This window comes from Choloepus didactylus, chromosome 22 (genome assembly GCF_015220235.1).
Source record: "Choloepus didactylus isolate mChoDid1 chromosome 22, mChoDid1.pri, whole genome shotgun sequence".
Classification (NCBI taxonomy): domain Eukaryota; kingdom Metazoa; phylum Chordata; class Mammalia; order Pilosa; family Megalonychidae; genus Choloepus; species Choloepus didactylus.
This window is the reverse complement of record NC_051328.1, coordinates 20,095,037-20,110,966: the sequence shown is the minus strand read 5'-3', so window position 1 is coordinate 20,110,966 and position 15,930 is coordinate 20,095,037. Positions and strand designations below refer to the sequence as shown.

General features: G+C 39.0%; 1 protein-coding gene across 2 annotated transcripts in view; it reads left to right on the top strand.

Annotated features, from left to right (window-relative positions):
• The window catches only part of CDH11 (cadherin 11), a 156,056-nt gene that overhangs the window by 30,361 nt on the left and 109,765 nt on the right, over positions 1 to 15,930 (top strand). The gene's annotated exons all lie outside the window — the stretch shown is intronic.

Sequence of the window (15,930 nt, the reverse complement as noted above, 5' to 3'; positions counted from 1 at the left end):
CAAACACATCAATTAACAATTAAAGAAGAATTAAACACTTACTATATCAAGGTGACATACTGGTTAACAGTTAAGCGAGTCTACTTAATTTCATTAAATACCAATTAATTGTTGGATGACTTATTTTTTTCAAGAGTATACTCAAAAGACAAGTTTGAGGTAGGGTCCTCAAACCTCATACAGAATGGTACCCAGAAAACAGAAAAGTGTAGTGGTCAGAGCAAGGAGCAAGGGATCATTCTGGAAGTGACACCCAGGCCTTTGAGCCTAGGTCTACGGGACTCGAACTGCTATATTGACTCCCTGACCCACTTTTACCCCGATGACCTCTTCACCCAGTCAGATGTCTGGACCTGAAACTGGAAACAGTTTCTCTCATTGAAGCTTTTAAAACTCCAAGGGTCTGGAGTGCCAGTAGGACAGAGAGAAACCTGGTTGCTGAGCCTCTAGACTAAATACATAAAGTCCAGTGGCTGCAAAAGGCTCAGTTACCATGCTTGCCTATCCTGCCAGGCTCCAGAGTCTCGGGCATCGTCCCATCTGGGGGTGGCCAAATTGTTACCAGACCAAGGCGGTGGATTCTTTTACCCAATGTGCACAAATGACCAATTCCTGAGACACCAGGGTTTCAAAGAGAGAAAGAGCTTCATTGTTAGGTGTGAACTAGGAGGACAGATGACCTATTAGTCTATAATCTGTCTCCCTGCACTGCAATAATTCTGATAGTTTCATAATATCAAAAGATGGGCATGTTTTAGAATAATGAGTACAGTGGCCCCAGATGATGTAATTAGAGGTGATCTAATTATTGAGCATGTGCAGATTGATTACATGCTTAGTCACAGAACATATGTAAGAAGATGGCGGCCTTAATATGAGGATGGGTGTGATTTTTAGTATTATAATGAGGTATAGGTGACTTGTAGGTTAAAGTCTAAGCTACTGCGCATGTGAGGGGGGCCCATTTTGGTTAGATCCAGCTTCGGTTATCAAGATAAATTTGGACTTGGGGTGCGTTAGTTCAGGGCTGACCCAAGACCCTTCATTAATAAACATTAGGGGCTCTTTAGTGATCATAAGACTTCAAAGTCGAAAAACTGGATAAATGGGTACAAGTGAAGGCCAGTAATAAGGTTTTTACAATCACAAGGGAACAAGAAAAAGGCTATACAATCATTATTGGCGATCAAGGCAGCTGGATTACAGTTCAGAGATTTCAAGTATTTCCCTCTGTCTACTATATCAGAAAGTAAGAAGGAATATCTGTAGAATGATTCAGTAATCGTAATTAGCCCTTAAATCCTAACTTCTTGGTTACAGGGGGTTCAGGAAGCTGGAAGAACTAGGAAAGGGGGTGGCATGAGTGTGGTGTGGTGGGCGGAATGGCTGTGGGGCCTTCAGTGCCGGTGTGCTGAGATATGATAAAAAGCTTTCACAGAAGATGCTACGTGTAAGTGTTTAAGTGAAAAAAAATCATCAACACATTTTGAAGTACTAATTTCTGTCGAGATTTTGTAACATGAGCTGGACATTTACATCTTTGAGCCCATTAATCTCATATTTTTTGGAATTAATAATAAAGAAATAGCTAAAATATTAAATACAGATGCATAAAAATGTTCATGATAGTTAAAAAGAAAAAGAGAACAAATATTGAAGAAAGGTTAAGTAAATCATAGTCTATTCTTATGTTAGACTATAATTCAGTCCCTGGACATAGTAACAAAGAGGGTATAGTTACAAGGACATATGCTTGGAACAAAATTGTAAGAGATACAAAAGTAGGCCACTGAATTATCTATTCAGGGTGATTTCAGCTTTCCATATACATACTCACAAATAGATACCCCAGAGGATAGAAAAGGAATCACATTACAATAGCAGCATTAATTGTAGGGATGATATGATTAATTTTATTGTAAAATTGTATTTATTTTCCAATTTTTCATTACTGTACATCATTGCTTTTGTTAAAAAAAAAAAAAACATTTAAAATAATTCCAAACCTGTGGTATTTGGAGAAAAATGTCCTAGTGTTTTTTCCCAGTTCAGTTTGTCTCTGATGAATTAGTCATTATCCCTTGGGAACATACATGGAATCTTGTAATTTAAAAATAAACTTTACATTTTATTTTTATTTCTAAGCTTTTGTCATATTGTAATTCATTTTCACTGTCTGTATCTTTTCTTCCCAAATTTAAATGAAAGCAAGACTAGAAGGCATATGTGAGTTTGGAAAACCTGGCTTTATTGTGTGTTTCTGTTGGCACCCCAGAAAGAGCTGGGGGAGAGGACCACAGAGCTATTGGAAGTAAAAAGGACCTTAAGAAAGCATTTGATAGTTGAGGGCTGTAAGGGTTAGAGATAGGTTGGTTGTTAGTGGTCACAGGGCTGATTTATAGGGACATTAGGCATCATCACAGTACAGATGAGCAGAACAAAGCTAAAAAGGGTATTGCCCAAGATTTGCTTTCTTTCTAATGGTGTTGGTGACAGTGATGGTGATGGTGATGGTGATTTTTAGAGGTAGAATGAAAAATAGGGCTCATGCTTAGCTGGAAGATGCAAAATGGTAATTAAGAGTGCAGATTTTACATTCTTTTAAAGCATAAGCATAATATCAGAAAAGGAGTTATAAAAATACTGAACAGGTGAAGTTCAAAGTCTAGAATCAAGCCCGTCTGTGTGCTGAAAACTCAGAACATGTCGTGTTTCAGAATAGAAATGTTTATCTCCATATCTGGATTTTAAAATTCATTGTGCATATGTTCTGAGATTTAAAAGTAACAGTCTTTTCCATTTTTCTCATTCGATTGCAAATTGCAATTGCACCATGTCATCAAAAAGTTATTTAGTGATAACTTATGGGGAGCCAAAAAGTTTCCTGTAATTTGCATATATTTTCCACATTTGGAATGTTAGTTATTAAGTTTTTTGTGCTCACTTAATGTATTATTATTGAAAATAAATATAATAATAAATGTAAAATGTTGGCTCTAACGGCATATGCTAAACATTTTCACAGTGCAGCACAGCATATGCTTTGTTCTTCATTAAGAGATTTTAAAATAACTTGTATTTAGCAAGACTGCATTATCTTTTATTCAGAATTAATTATATGCTGTTTTGTGTACTATAATTTAATGTGCTACCCACTTCTAATATGTAATATGTGAAAGAAACTATGGTTACAATTCATTAGAATTGGCTTCTTTCCTTTGCAATTTAGTGGCATAATGAATACACAGTGCTGAAATGCTATTTGTTACTTGAATCAAAAGTTACATGAAGTACTGGTAACTAACAGTTACAAATCCTTTATTATCATTACTTTTTAAGCACAGCATGCCTCAGCAGACTGGGATAAGTCATAAGAGTAATTCATGCATAATTAGTATTTTATCATTCTTTCATAGTTTTAAGAACACAGTTTCAGAAGGCCTATTGGAATTAGAAGGTTAAAGAGCATTTAGAAATCATTTTGTATTATTCAAATGCAGGATGTTTTTAAATTGGTTGGTATCCCCAGCCAGACACTTCTTTGAAAGCAAAGTAAGAGTTTTGTAAAGAGTTTGATTCTAGGTGTCTAAATTTAAATAAGTATAACATACCTTTTATAAATGAAACCAGCAGTGTTGAACAATGACCAGGATATATATTAACTGTGCAGTTGTGTGCTTGGAAGCTTTTTTTGATCAACTTCTATTTCAACTATATTTTTTATTGATGATGCCCAAAGAGGTTAAATCCTTGCCAAGGATAACATAGCCAGAGCCTGGGGAAACCAGAGTTGGAGTCCTGGTTTCTTGGTCCAGGTAAGGCTGCTATTTGAGCTGCGCACAACTTGCTCATAGTGTCATTTCAAACCTTATCTGTTATCAAGAGGTTCAAGGAGGTGGTCCGTTTGAGTATGTTACCTCAACTAAGCAGGAAGAAGAGAACAAGAACAATCAAAAATGCCTTGAAAGAGAAAATCAAATCCCAAAATGCAGTTTTCATTTTTGCAGTATATGTTGACATCTCAACTTTTCCATTATAAGTGACAGATCTGAAATAATAATAATATTCAGTGCTAATCAGGGTGGAATGGAATGAGCATTCCAATACTCGGCTGGTGGGAGTACAAATGAATGCTGGAGGGTATTTGGCAAAATTTTTTTGAACCTAAACATGTAAAGATCCTTTGCCTTAATCCTTTCATTTCTGGATCCCTGGCCTTAGGGCATGCTGTGAAATACAAAGATTGAGTCACACACACACACACACACACACGTTCATCCAGGTGAATTCTATGGTATATAAATTGTACACGAATAAAACTGTCCAAAATGGCTCATCACATTTCTATTTATTGCAGGCAAAAATGGAAACCTGTTAAATGGCCACTCCTAGAGAAAGTCTTTAAATAGTAATGGCTCTTTCAGATGAGAAGCTATTAAAGTTATATTTAATAAAGTACTTTTAATAATACAGAGATATGCTTATACTATAGTATTTATCAGAACATGCATGATGAAAATTGAACAGAGAACATTTTGGAAAAAAAATATGTGGTTAAAATGATTAGATGGTGTTCCAGTTTAGGGCTGCCATTATGCAAAATACCAGAAATGGATTGACTTTAATAAAGGGGGTTTATTTGGGCACAAATTTATAGTCCTAAGGCCATAAAAGTGTCCAAACTAAGGCATCAACAGATGATACCTTCACTGAAGGATGGCCGATGGCATCCAGAAAACCTCTGTTATCTGAGAAGGCATGTGGTTGGCATCTGTTGATCCTGGGTTGTGTTCCAGCTCCTCTCTCAGCTCCTGTGCATTCTTGGTTCTTTCTCCCAAGACGTTTCTCTCTAAGCGCCTGGGGGTCCTCCCTTAGCATATTCCGGGGCAAACTCTGGGCTTCATCTCTTAGCTAACATCCTTCTGTCTGCATCTCCAAGCGTCTCCAAGTGTCAGCATCAGTCTGAATTGCAGCGAACATTCTCTGGGCCTGTGTGGCTCTTTTTAAAGGACTCCAGTAAAGCAATCAAGACCCACCCTGAATGGGCAGGGCCAAATCTCCATGGAAACATTTAATCAAGAGGTCACACCCTAATCAAAAAAGACTAATCACTCTGCCACCACAAGATTGCATTAAAGAATATGGCTTTTTCTGGGGGACATATTATATCCAAACCGGCACAGATGGTAAATAACAATAGTTATCCTTTGGGGACAAGATTATCCATTCATCATCCATTCATTTGTTTATTCAGTCAAGTTTATTTAATCTTTTTTTAAACCCCTATATTTCAAAATGTTCTTCAATGAGGATTAAGAATTGTTATAAATCAGGAAAACAGTATTAATAGAGGTCAAAATGAGGAGTCCTCATACACAGGTGTCTCAGCTGTATCAGGGAGATCCGAGATAGCACATGTGGCGCACTTTTTGGATGAGTCAGAACACTCTAACTATAGCCCTTACCTGGGAAGGAGAGTCTACTCAAATAGGATTGACAAAATTCATTAGCATTTCACTTTCTCAGTCATAGTAATTGTGTATCAGCCCTGAGAATATCAGAGGGAACAGGTTGCCTTGCAAACAAATCCACCTAAGGCAATAGATTTACATCAGTCCTCTTTACATTTAGCCAACTGTGGGGTTTTTAATTTCCATCATTTGTAGCAACTGAAACCACAGTGTAAAGAGCATGGAGTTTGCGCTGTAAAGAGGCAGGTGGTGAATGAGTTGGATAATAGGCCAGCTCTTACTGCTTGATACCTTCTCACGCTCAGTCCAGGTTCCAGTCCAGAATGTAAATGTGTTTCCTACAACTTGTTAACTCAATTACACAGTCCTCTGAATTGCAGCGAACATTCTTATACAAAGCCACTTGCATATTCTCTTTGGTAGCTGACACTTCATAATTCCTAAGGGAAGGCATGCAGGATTAGACTAAATTCCCTGGATTCTGAAAGAAAGGGATGGTGATTAAGATGTTGAAATTGCTCAGGCTATGCTGCTGTCATTGTTGGAGGAAGCAATACCTGTGTTAGGTGCAAAATGTAATAGCTCTGATTACCTGGTACCTATCTTCTGGGACATTTCCAATTCACACCTAACTCTGAAGCCTGCTCTAAATTGAAAGATTCTGGAGTGAGCTGGTCTAGGGTTTTGTTTCATTTCAAATGATATCTTTTTTTTTTTTTTTCTCATTTAAAATTCACTGTGATGGTCCTAATGTGGAATATTTGACCTCCATGTTTCCATAATAATTTTTTTTTTAATTACACTTTCCCTCTCTTACTCTCTGCTGTGGAGTATCTAAGAGTATAATTCTGTGGGGTAACCCCCTCAAGACCAAACACTGGCCTTCAGAGAGCAGGCTGTGGGCTCTATTTTCTTACATGCCCTGGGACTTGTCTTTGTTTAAATCAGGATTTTTCAAGGGGTGCTCTACAGGTCACTTGCCTCAACCTTATCGGGGGACATTGTTTTAAAGAAAGCTTCTGGGGTTCTAGCTGAGGCCTTCTGTGGCCTCATCTCCTTGGAGAGTCACCTTCTCCTCCATGCTTGCTTTTCAGGCGCTGTGCATAGGTGTGTTATGACACTTACCGTGGCAGGCACGATCATTTGTTCCCGTGTCCTCTCCCACTAGTCAGTGGGTGAATAAAACGAGGACATGTCTCACTATTCTTTTCATCCTCACTGGTTAGATTTGTTCCTTGGGAAGGGCCCAGGCTTTGCTAATGAGACAAACCTGGACCCAAATTCCAAATCTGAGAGTAGCAGCTCAGTGACTCAAGCAAGACACTCAAAGATTTATGCTTCAGAGTACTCATTGTCAAAACAGAAAAAGGAATGGCTCATGGAGTTGTTTTTAAGTATTAAGTAATTTGGAAATAATGTTCTTGGATACATATTCAATACATGCTCCTTTGCATTGTAGGAGTAACTTCCCTTCCAGAAGCACTTGCTGTTTGCCATGCACTATGACATCGTGCCCCTTGCGTGCCTTCTCAGTTGGTCCTCCTGTGGTGCCCATATCTTGTATGGCTGGTGAAGGAAAGGGGGCTCACAGAGATTAGGCAACTTGTCCACAATTTCTGAACAGTTCTATGTTGACTCTGGACTTAGACTAAGACTTTCCTGATGCCAAAGTCCATTCTGTTATCTTCCATGCTTTCTTCCTTTAACTGGGTGTTATTAAGTTTGAAGGAATGAATGAATGATGAAATGAATGGATAGAAGATGATGATAGAAGTGTATTGGTAAAGAATTCTTTCCTTCCAGGAGGACTTTTTCTCTTGGGAAGTCAGCTGAGTCTGGACCTTGCATTTCACCTTTGGACTGAAGCAAGAGGGAGCAGTTCTTTGCTGCGGATGTCAGGGGTAAAGTGGAATACCAGGCTTCCAGCCTGGCATCTGCAGCCGGCTGGTTGTGTGGTCTGCACACTGCTCAACTGCACTCAGACACTGCTTGGCACTTATTTCTAACCAGCAGTTCCCTATGAGGAGCTCACTGTTCCCCCTAGTCCTATGGGCAGCACGGTGCATTGGGTGAAGCCAGGTTCCAGCCTCTTCCTTTCCACGCAGTTGTTAACCTGTAAAGCCTGAGCTGCCCAGTTGGCACCTGGGCAGAGAGAGCTCAGCTAAACCCTGCCTGTGGCTGGCAGGATATTGGGGTGCCACTGGGAGAGATTTAATCTGACATAGCCAAAGGAAGCCAAACTTTCTCAAAAAGCATGCAGGTGGGCAAGTGGCTCTGTGGTTAGCTCCAGGGGTGGCGCTGTCTGGACTGAAACCGGAAGCAGCTACACTGGACAACTACCCCACACAGAGTGTGAACCCTAGTCGTTCTCAGCATCTTCTCTCCCCTCTTCCTCCTCCCCCTTGGGCGTCTGATGCAGACTTTGTATGACATTTCCTTGAATCCATTTTGTGTTCAAATTACAAGTCATGTCTATGTTTGCAACACCAATTGATTTTAGGACACATCAGTATACTAATAGTAATTTGAAAGGAATGTTTTATTTTAGAATATATTCAGGGTGAAAATTTTTGAGTGGTGAGAAGCCTTGATGGTATGGAGAGTACAAAAATATTGAGGTTCTCTTTAAAGTGTTCTGGGTTTGGGTAGTGACAAGTAGCATTCTACTTTGGTGGATAACCAAAGGAATCACCATTTTGATAGGCCCTATTGCATTGCATTCAGCAGCAGATGCTCCCTGCCTACCCTGCATGAGCTTCTACAATTGCCCCTACGCCAAATGACTCATCCGTGGAATCCCATTATATTTGTCTAGCAATTTTCAAAACATGGGTTGGGGTGATCACTTTAAGTATATAAGGGAAATATCGAAGTATTTAAAGTATTTATCCAACACTAAATATATTCAACATATATACATTTTAAATATGTATATTTTAATATATAAAAGCAAATGATTTAGAGGATAACTTTTACTAAAGAACTTCTAATTCAATCCAATTTGAGAAAGATGTATTGAGTGATAATTACATTTTGGGCACTTGCCACCATTATGTAACATGCTAAAGACGCAAAGATGAATAAAAGTGGACGTCTGTCCTGACATAGGTCATGGTATATCAGTAGGGAAGTATGTAGAGAAATAATCATAAAGGAAAATAAACTGAGAAAAGAATGGACAAATTAACTGTCAACTTTTTGCACCAAAGATATCGTAACCAAAGAGCAAATCTGGGAAATACCCCAAACAAATATAACCTGCAGGGATATTTTGATATTTGAATATATAATGAGCTTTTGAAAATTGCTAATTAAAATGCCATCACCTTAATGGACAAAGAGGGGTAGGGTATAACCATATAATTCCCAGGAGAACTATAAATGACTACACACACACACACACACACACACACACACATACATACACATACATGCATGTACTCACATGAAGAACACAAGAAAGAGATATTCATGCAGTAAAGCGCTTATCTCTTTTTTAAAAAAATAATTGTGGATGTAGGGATTGTTATATATATCATGATAGAATGGGGAGAATGAATGTACATTCCATTATAATGCTGGTCAATTGTTAATTAAAACATCTCTTCTGGAAAATAATCTGCAATTTGTACTAAGAGGTTTACAATCTCATCTCTTGTGCCTCAGCAATTTAATTTCTAAGCATCCATTCTAAGAGAATAAGCAGGTATGTGGACAGAGATTAATGCACAATTAAGTTTGCTGCATTGTTATTTATAATAGGAGAATTTTGAAACCGCTGAGTAGCCCAAGAGTAGGGGGATGAATGGTTATATAGCTTTTTGTCCATCCTGACAGGTAATTATACAACCATTAAATTTAGGGCTTTGAAAGAAATTTTCATAGTAGTGCATGAAAATGCACAGGGCTTGTATTATGGCAAGTCTAATAGAAGAGAGAAAAATCTCAATTGTCTCTAAAAATATAAAAAAAATAGTGGAAGGAAATGTTTATTTTCTTATTTATACATTTTATTTTCCAAAATTTTGACTCCAGGTAACATTATCTAGCAATTACAAAATACTAATTAATAAAACAAGAGTTGCATTGATAATCATAGTGCCTTGGGAGGTGAGAATTATACAAATGAAAAAAAAAGGTTTCCAGGAGATTGACCACTTAATTCCACTTGATGAAACAAGCAGGGAAAGCTAGGGAATAGAGATGGATTTTAAAGACTGAGACATAATTTGCCCCATGGACTAGGTAAAGAAGGTCATTTCAAGACCTCCAGGGGCATGGGTTGCCTGCATGACAGAAAGGTAAACATACCTGGCATGTTCAAAGGAAGAAATTGATCTGGGATGACTGGGGCATGGACTCAGTAGGACAGAGGGCTCAGTCGAGTCTAGAAAGGTAGAGAGGCACCAGCCTGTGAACAGCTTTCCATTTTCAGGCCATACTAAAGAGTTTGGATCAAATGACATTTCAGCATCAAAACCTGATCACAGATCCTGAGAGATTCACAGCTGAGTTCTGACTGGAAAACACACACACACACACACACACACACACACACACACACAGTGCAAAATAAATTTCCTTACAAGAATCAAAGTAAAGTCATATGTGTAAATAAAGTACAAATACTTTTTAGAAAACGTCATGAAAAAAAATCAATGTGTTCTCGATGATAAAATCTAAGGCAAACCATGATAGAAAAAAAATCTGACATATTTAAATATACTGCTTTTCTCCATGGCCAGCTCCTTCCTGCCCTCCAAGCCTTCTCACTCCTAAATAGATCTTGCTTTCCTGACCAATTCCTATTCCTATAACAAGCATTCTTTCCCAATTATTATCTACTAGTAATCACTACTTAGACTGTAAGCTTTGTGCAGGCAGAGATGACATCTATTGTATATGCCCTTATATCTCCAGCAGCTGGTATATAGGACATGCTCATCAATAGTTGCTACCTGAATGAATTTCCAGAGCCCCTGCACATGAAAGGTTCTGTCAAAATTCAAGAAGTTGACTTCTGTAGCTTCCCTTAGTCTAGGAATAAGTGCAGGCGTATTGGACTGGGGTGATGTCACCTTTCACATGTTGATTGTCTTTCCTTTTGATATTGTTTTTAAGCTTGGAGACCAAGTACAGCTAGGTTATATGTTGTTTAATATCATGAGGCAGTCAGCAGCCCTGGGTTCTAATGTAGCCTCTGCCACCAGTTCCCTAAATGACATTAGTTCCTCTTTGTTTCTTTGGCTTTCTCCCCTGTGGCATGAAGATCTGGAATTAGTCTGGGTTGCTGATTCCAGGATCCCACCACAGAAATCTCTACTTCTTACCTGCTTCATGAGATCTAGTGAAAAGCTCAGCAGAAAAGCAGTGCCTGATAAATGCTTGATGATTTATTGATCAGCACATCTACTAGGTTAGAACTCTTTATATTTTGAGATTGATTATGCTCTCCTTTAAAGTTTCTGGAAGGTTCTGGAGAAAAACATCAGCTGCTCTCAGTAGGATGGGGGATTTGTTCAGTTATATTTAATGGAGGAGGCCATGGTTTCCTTTGGGGATTCTCTATGCCTCCACTGGAGAAATGACATAATAAAGAGTAATATCTTCACTGATGATAATACTGAGGATACCCAGTCAGCACTGGAATATTAATTACTCCCGCTGCCACCAGGAACACTAATGTGTCACACGTCTCGAGCTGAAGGCCGAGGGTTTTGAGCTCAATAAATACATGCATATTTACTCACCAGAAGGGAGCTGCAATTGTTTTTCTGCACATGCAAACAGCAGAGTGAGGGTGAGAAACTATAACATCTTGCAGACAAACAGTATCACAGATTTGGTTCCCTGGATTTCATCATCAACGTCAGGGTGATTTCTTTAACTTTTATATTTTATTGGAATATATGAAAGAAATTTGCAAACGAATGAACAGACAATGCCATAATTTGCTTTTACTGATAATAACCTCATGGGGACAGAGGTTGGGGTGGGGTAGGGGTGGGTTGTTAGAGCAAATGATTATAGTCCAAGAATCAGAGGATCAACATAACTGCCACCTTCTGCTTCAGAAACACTTAAACAAAGCATCCCTGCATTTCAATAACTGTGAATGAAGATAATGCAGGTGTTAAACACACAGTGAATGTACAGATGCATTTCTGGCTAACATACATGGAAGGGAAAATATTTGAGGAGAGTCTGCTTTATCCTTGACATGAAGAGGTAAGATGCTGCAAAAATTTGAAGATGAATAGAATAGCAAAATATATAATGTTAAAGCTGTTTTATGTATCCCATCAAATATTTGTGAAATGAGATACTGCTGAGTTTTGTAGCTGTGTAGTGACTTAATATTTAATTTTAAAGGATTTCCTCCCTTAAGTATATAGTGTTGAAAGTAAAACCTGTGCAGTTCCTTTTGAGGAATAGCAAAATTCACTTATTCATTGTGTTGGCTACAAGAACCATGTTAATATTTTGTGAGGGTGAGTTGTAGCTTTTGCTAATATTATTTTTCCTTTTTCTTTTCTCAGTTGCCATTGTATTTTTGCATTAGAGTACCACTTTTATAATTAGACTATGCAATATCCTCATTTCCATTATTATTAATTATCCTCTTTACATTCAGTTTTACCTTTCCTGCTATACATGCCCTACCATAAAATATTTTCTTTCTGTAGCTCATGTAATGAGCTTCTACCTCATGCCAGACTCTTTGCTCCATTATCTCATTTGATCTTTGTGTAATCCTCAATATAGATACTTATGCACATTCTTTTTCTCAAATTAGAAAACTGATATTTAGAGAGATTAAGTATTTTTTCAAGTGTTCATATATTGGTTTGGTAGACTTGAAAGTTAGGCACGCTTGGTGACTTTACTTCTTTTGTGACCTTTGCACAGTAGGTTTGCTAAGGATTAGAGAGCCAATGGGATTTTTTTTCTCCTTGGAAATAACATGGTTCAATAGAATGTGCATCATCCCGTGGCATCTGGGTTCCATTTCTGGCCCTGCTACTCCCTAGATGGCTATTGGGGAGTTACTTAAACCCTCTTGAGGAAAATTGCCCCTCCGGAAAACGTGTATGACAAGAGGTCTTTTTCTGAATGTCTGTAGGATTAAAAACATCACATGCTTCCAGGACAGGCTAGGTCAAAGGGAGCTGTTCTTGTCCCTGTCCTTTTCCCCTCCCACCTCTGTGTTTTCAGACTGTGAGACCCTGATGGAGGTTTATTGATGGCTGCTCCAGTTGGAGAGCAGCTCACCGAACCTGAGAAGGGGTTTTTTCCATTTGGCATCACCCTGTGAAAGAGAAAAGAAGAAGCCAAGGCAGCCTTTCCAAGCTGAGAGGCAGGAGTTGGAAGAGGGGTTTGTAGGAGATAAATGAAAGAAAATTGTCTAAAATTGGTGCAAACAAAATTTGCACTTAACAAGTGCTGGAGTGGTGAAGCATGATTTGTGCTCCTCTCACTGAAACACAATTACTGCACCTCGCAGGGGAAAGCAACTCATTGGCAAACTCTCCCGGGCACAAGCACACTGACCTCGTTCTGCCTGGGACCCTAAAGACAGGCACTAGGCAGTCAGCCAATGCCACTTCTGTTTTACAGACATCCTTTATCAAAAGTAATAGTTGTCATGTATCAAGCCCCACCCATAAATTCAGTGTGGGGTATACCAGGTACTTGATCACATTCACCTGTTCAATCTGCATGACAGCCCCAAGATGAAGCCCTAACTAATCACTTTTATTTTATAGAGGAGACAGTTTGTTCGGAGAGGCTAAATAACTGCCCCAAAGTCACACAGCTCTTTGTAACAGAGCTGCATTATGAAATCAGGCCCACCCACCCCAAGTCATCTCCATTGGTTTTGCAGCACGAGCTCATCCAGGGATAGCATCCTGGGAGCGTCAGGCTCTGCCTGTTTCATCAGAGGAGATAAATCTCCAGGGCTGTATTGCTTTGGGAGGTAGATTTTCGTGAAATACTCTTCTGGCCGTACTGTGAGAGCCAGTGACTCAAAGATCCTTGCCAAGAGCTCATCATAAATCCTGTTTAGACAGAGAGCTCCCTAAAGAAAGAAGGGTTCTTTGCAGTGGCCCACAGCTTTGAACAATCGTGTTGAGAAGAGGACAATTTGCAACTATACTTGAGTAAAAGCTGAGGGACTTGTTTACATGGGCAGGGACACACGTGGTCCCACAAGTAGGATTTGATGAAGAGAGCCCCCCCACCCACATGGAGATGGGGGAAGGGCTTTAGGACAGTGCTGTCTGAGAGACCGCTGTCACTTGTGGATTCCTCTAATCCCCTAATCCTGAGTTCACTGGTCACCGTGTCTCTTTTCAGAGACAAGAAAGCTTAATTCTAAGCAACTATTCTGATATTCTGTCCCATACTGCAGTGAATATGAAAACCATGGCTGATAGCTATTTCATTCAGTCCTGTTTTCCCCCATCTCTTTATTCTCATCAGACTGGCAAGGCTCACTTGCAAATGGTGGAGAGATGAGCAGATTTCCAGCCGCTGTGGAATCAATCTGCTAATATTTGCCAGGATCCACCATTTGTAGGACCCAGTCTGTGTTCTACCGGGTGAGAGATGTGATGGAGGAGAAGGGCATTCTGTGTGTGTGTGTGTGTGTGTGCGTGTGTGCCTGCTTAAGGTTGCTTCCTTCCTTTCACAAGGATATTTCTAAGTGCATACATTTTTATAAAAAACAATTTAACCATTTCTTCCACCTAAGGATGGAATATTATCTAATATTGCCCTTATAATTTTGACATTATTCTGTACAATAATTAAGAAAGTTTTCTAAAGTACTGTTTTGAATATGGGTCTTTATTACTGTTCAAACCTTTCTTTTTCTTTCTGTTAAAATGTTTTCATTTCTTTCTCAATCTCTTATGCATATATGTATATATATACAAGCAGAATATTTACATATATACACATACACATATACATATGCATATACTGCATGTTCACATACATATATATATACACATATATACATGCACGAACACATTCTGAGAAAGACTAGGACTTAGAAATAGTAAATTCATGGGAGCTACTTATAAATGTTCAACTTTTGGGGGACTTTTTGGGACTTCAGAAAAAGTAGTGTTATTCTTCATGTATCATACACATGGATATATATATATATGTATATATACACACACACACATATATATATGAATTATCTCACAACAATCCTTATGGATATATATATATAGATGTATATATATACACACACACATATATATATGAATTATCTCACAACAACAATCCTATAAGGTAGACAGTATTAAGGTGACATTTTAGCTAGAAATACTAAGGTTCAGAGAGCCTAGGTCACTTGCCCTAGGTCACACAGCTAGTAAGTGATGGAGCCTTAACCTGAACCTTTGGTTCCTCATTCCAAAGCTCTGAGTCCTCGTTTGTGCCTGGAGTTTTATGGAAGGGCAGCAGAAGACAGTTAATTCAGGCATGTTAAACTGATGCTGTTTTGTTACTCTCAGCAGCAACCTGTTTCCTTCGGAGCTGCGTGTTTTTGCAGTGCTAACTGATGCACAGCCCCATCCTCTGTGGCAATCCTACCCCAGCTTCCAGAGCCAGACAAAGGAACAAGGGAAACAGAAAGTTCATAAACTCCCCGAAGAGCAGCCACCAGGAGTCAATGGATATTTGCTTTATTCTATTTGTTTTATTTAGAACAAAACAAAACAACAAATGTTCCCTGCCTCTGGGTCCCAGGACTTTGCTACAGATTTAACAATAGTGGTTCCCATGAATAATGAAAGAGTTTTCAAGTTGTCTGAAAAGAACCATGACATAAAAGCAACATACCAAAATGAAACTCAGGTGTTTACCTTCTCCTCTCCAGCGCCCCAAGGACCCCCTTTTTCTGGGGCCTTGCTCCTCTGAGTTCCCCTGGCTGACCGGAGCTTTGCAGCCATCATCGAGGCACTTGTTAGATGTGCAGGACCCTGGTCCCTTCCCCAGTCCTCCTGGATCAGAATCAGCATTTTAATAAGGTCCCCAGGCAATGTGCTCGTTACAGTGGGAGAAGCACTGTTCCCAAGAAGGCTGGGAAGGCAAGGACTTCCTTCCCCTCAAGGCCGGTGAGTGAGTCCCATGGGGCTGAAATTTAAGAGAGTGCCAGAAAATGCAATAATCATTATAAGCAATATTTAACACAATATTTTTAAAATCTTTTTTTTGAAAAAGGTATCTGAACAGCTGCAGCCTTCTGTCTTCTAGATCCTTGGGGGAGAGGACGGGAGAAGCTGGTAGAGGCCTGGGAGCATTTTTGTTCTCTCTGATTATTCTGAGTTTGCAGCAAGTGAAATTGCATTAAGAGTTTTTTCCATTTTGGTCTGCGTATCTATAGATTATTGGATTTTCAATAACTGTGATTATACACAAGGAATGTGCATTATTAGGTGAA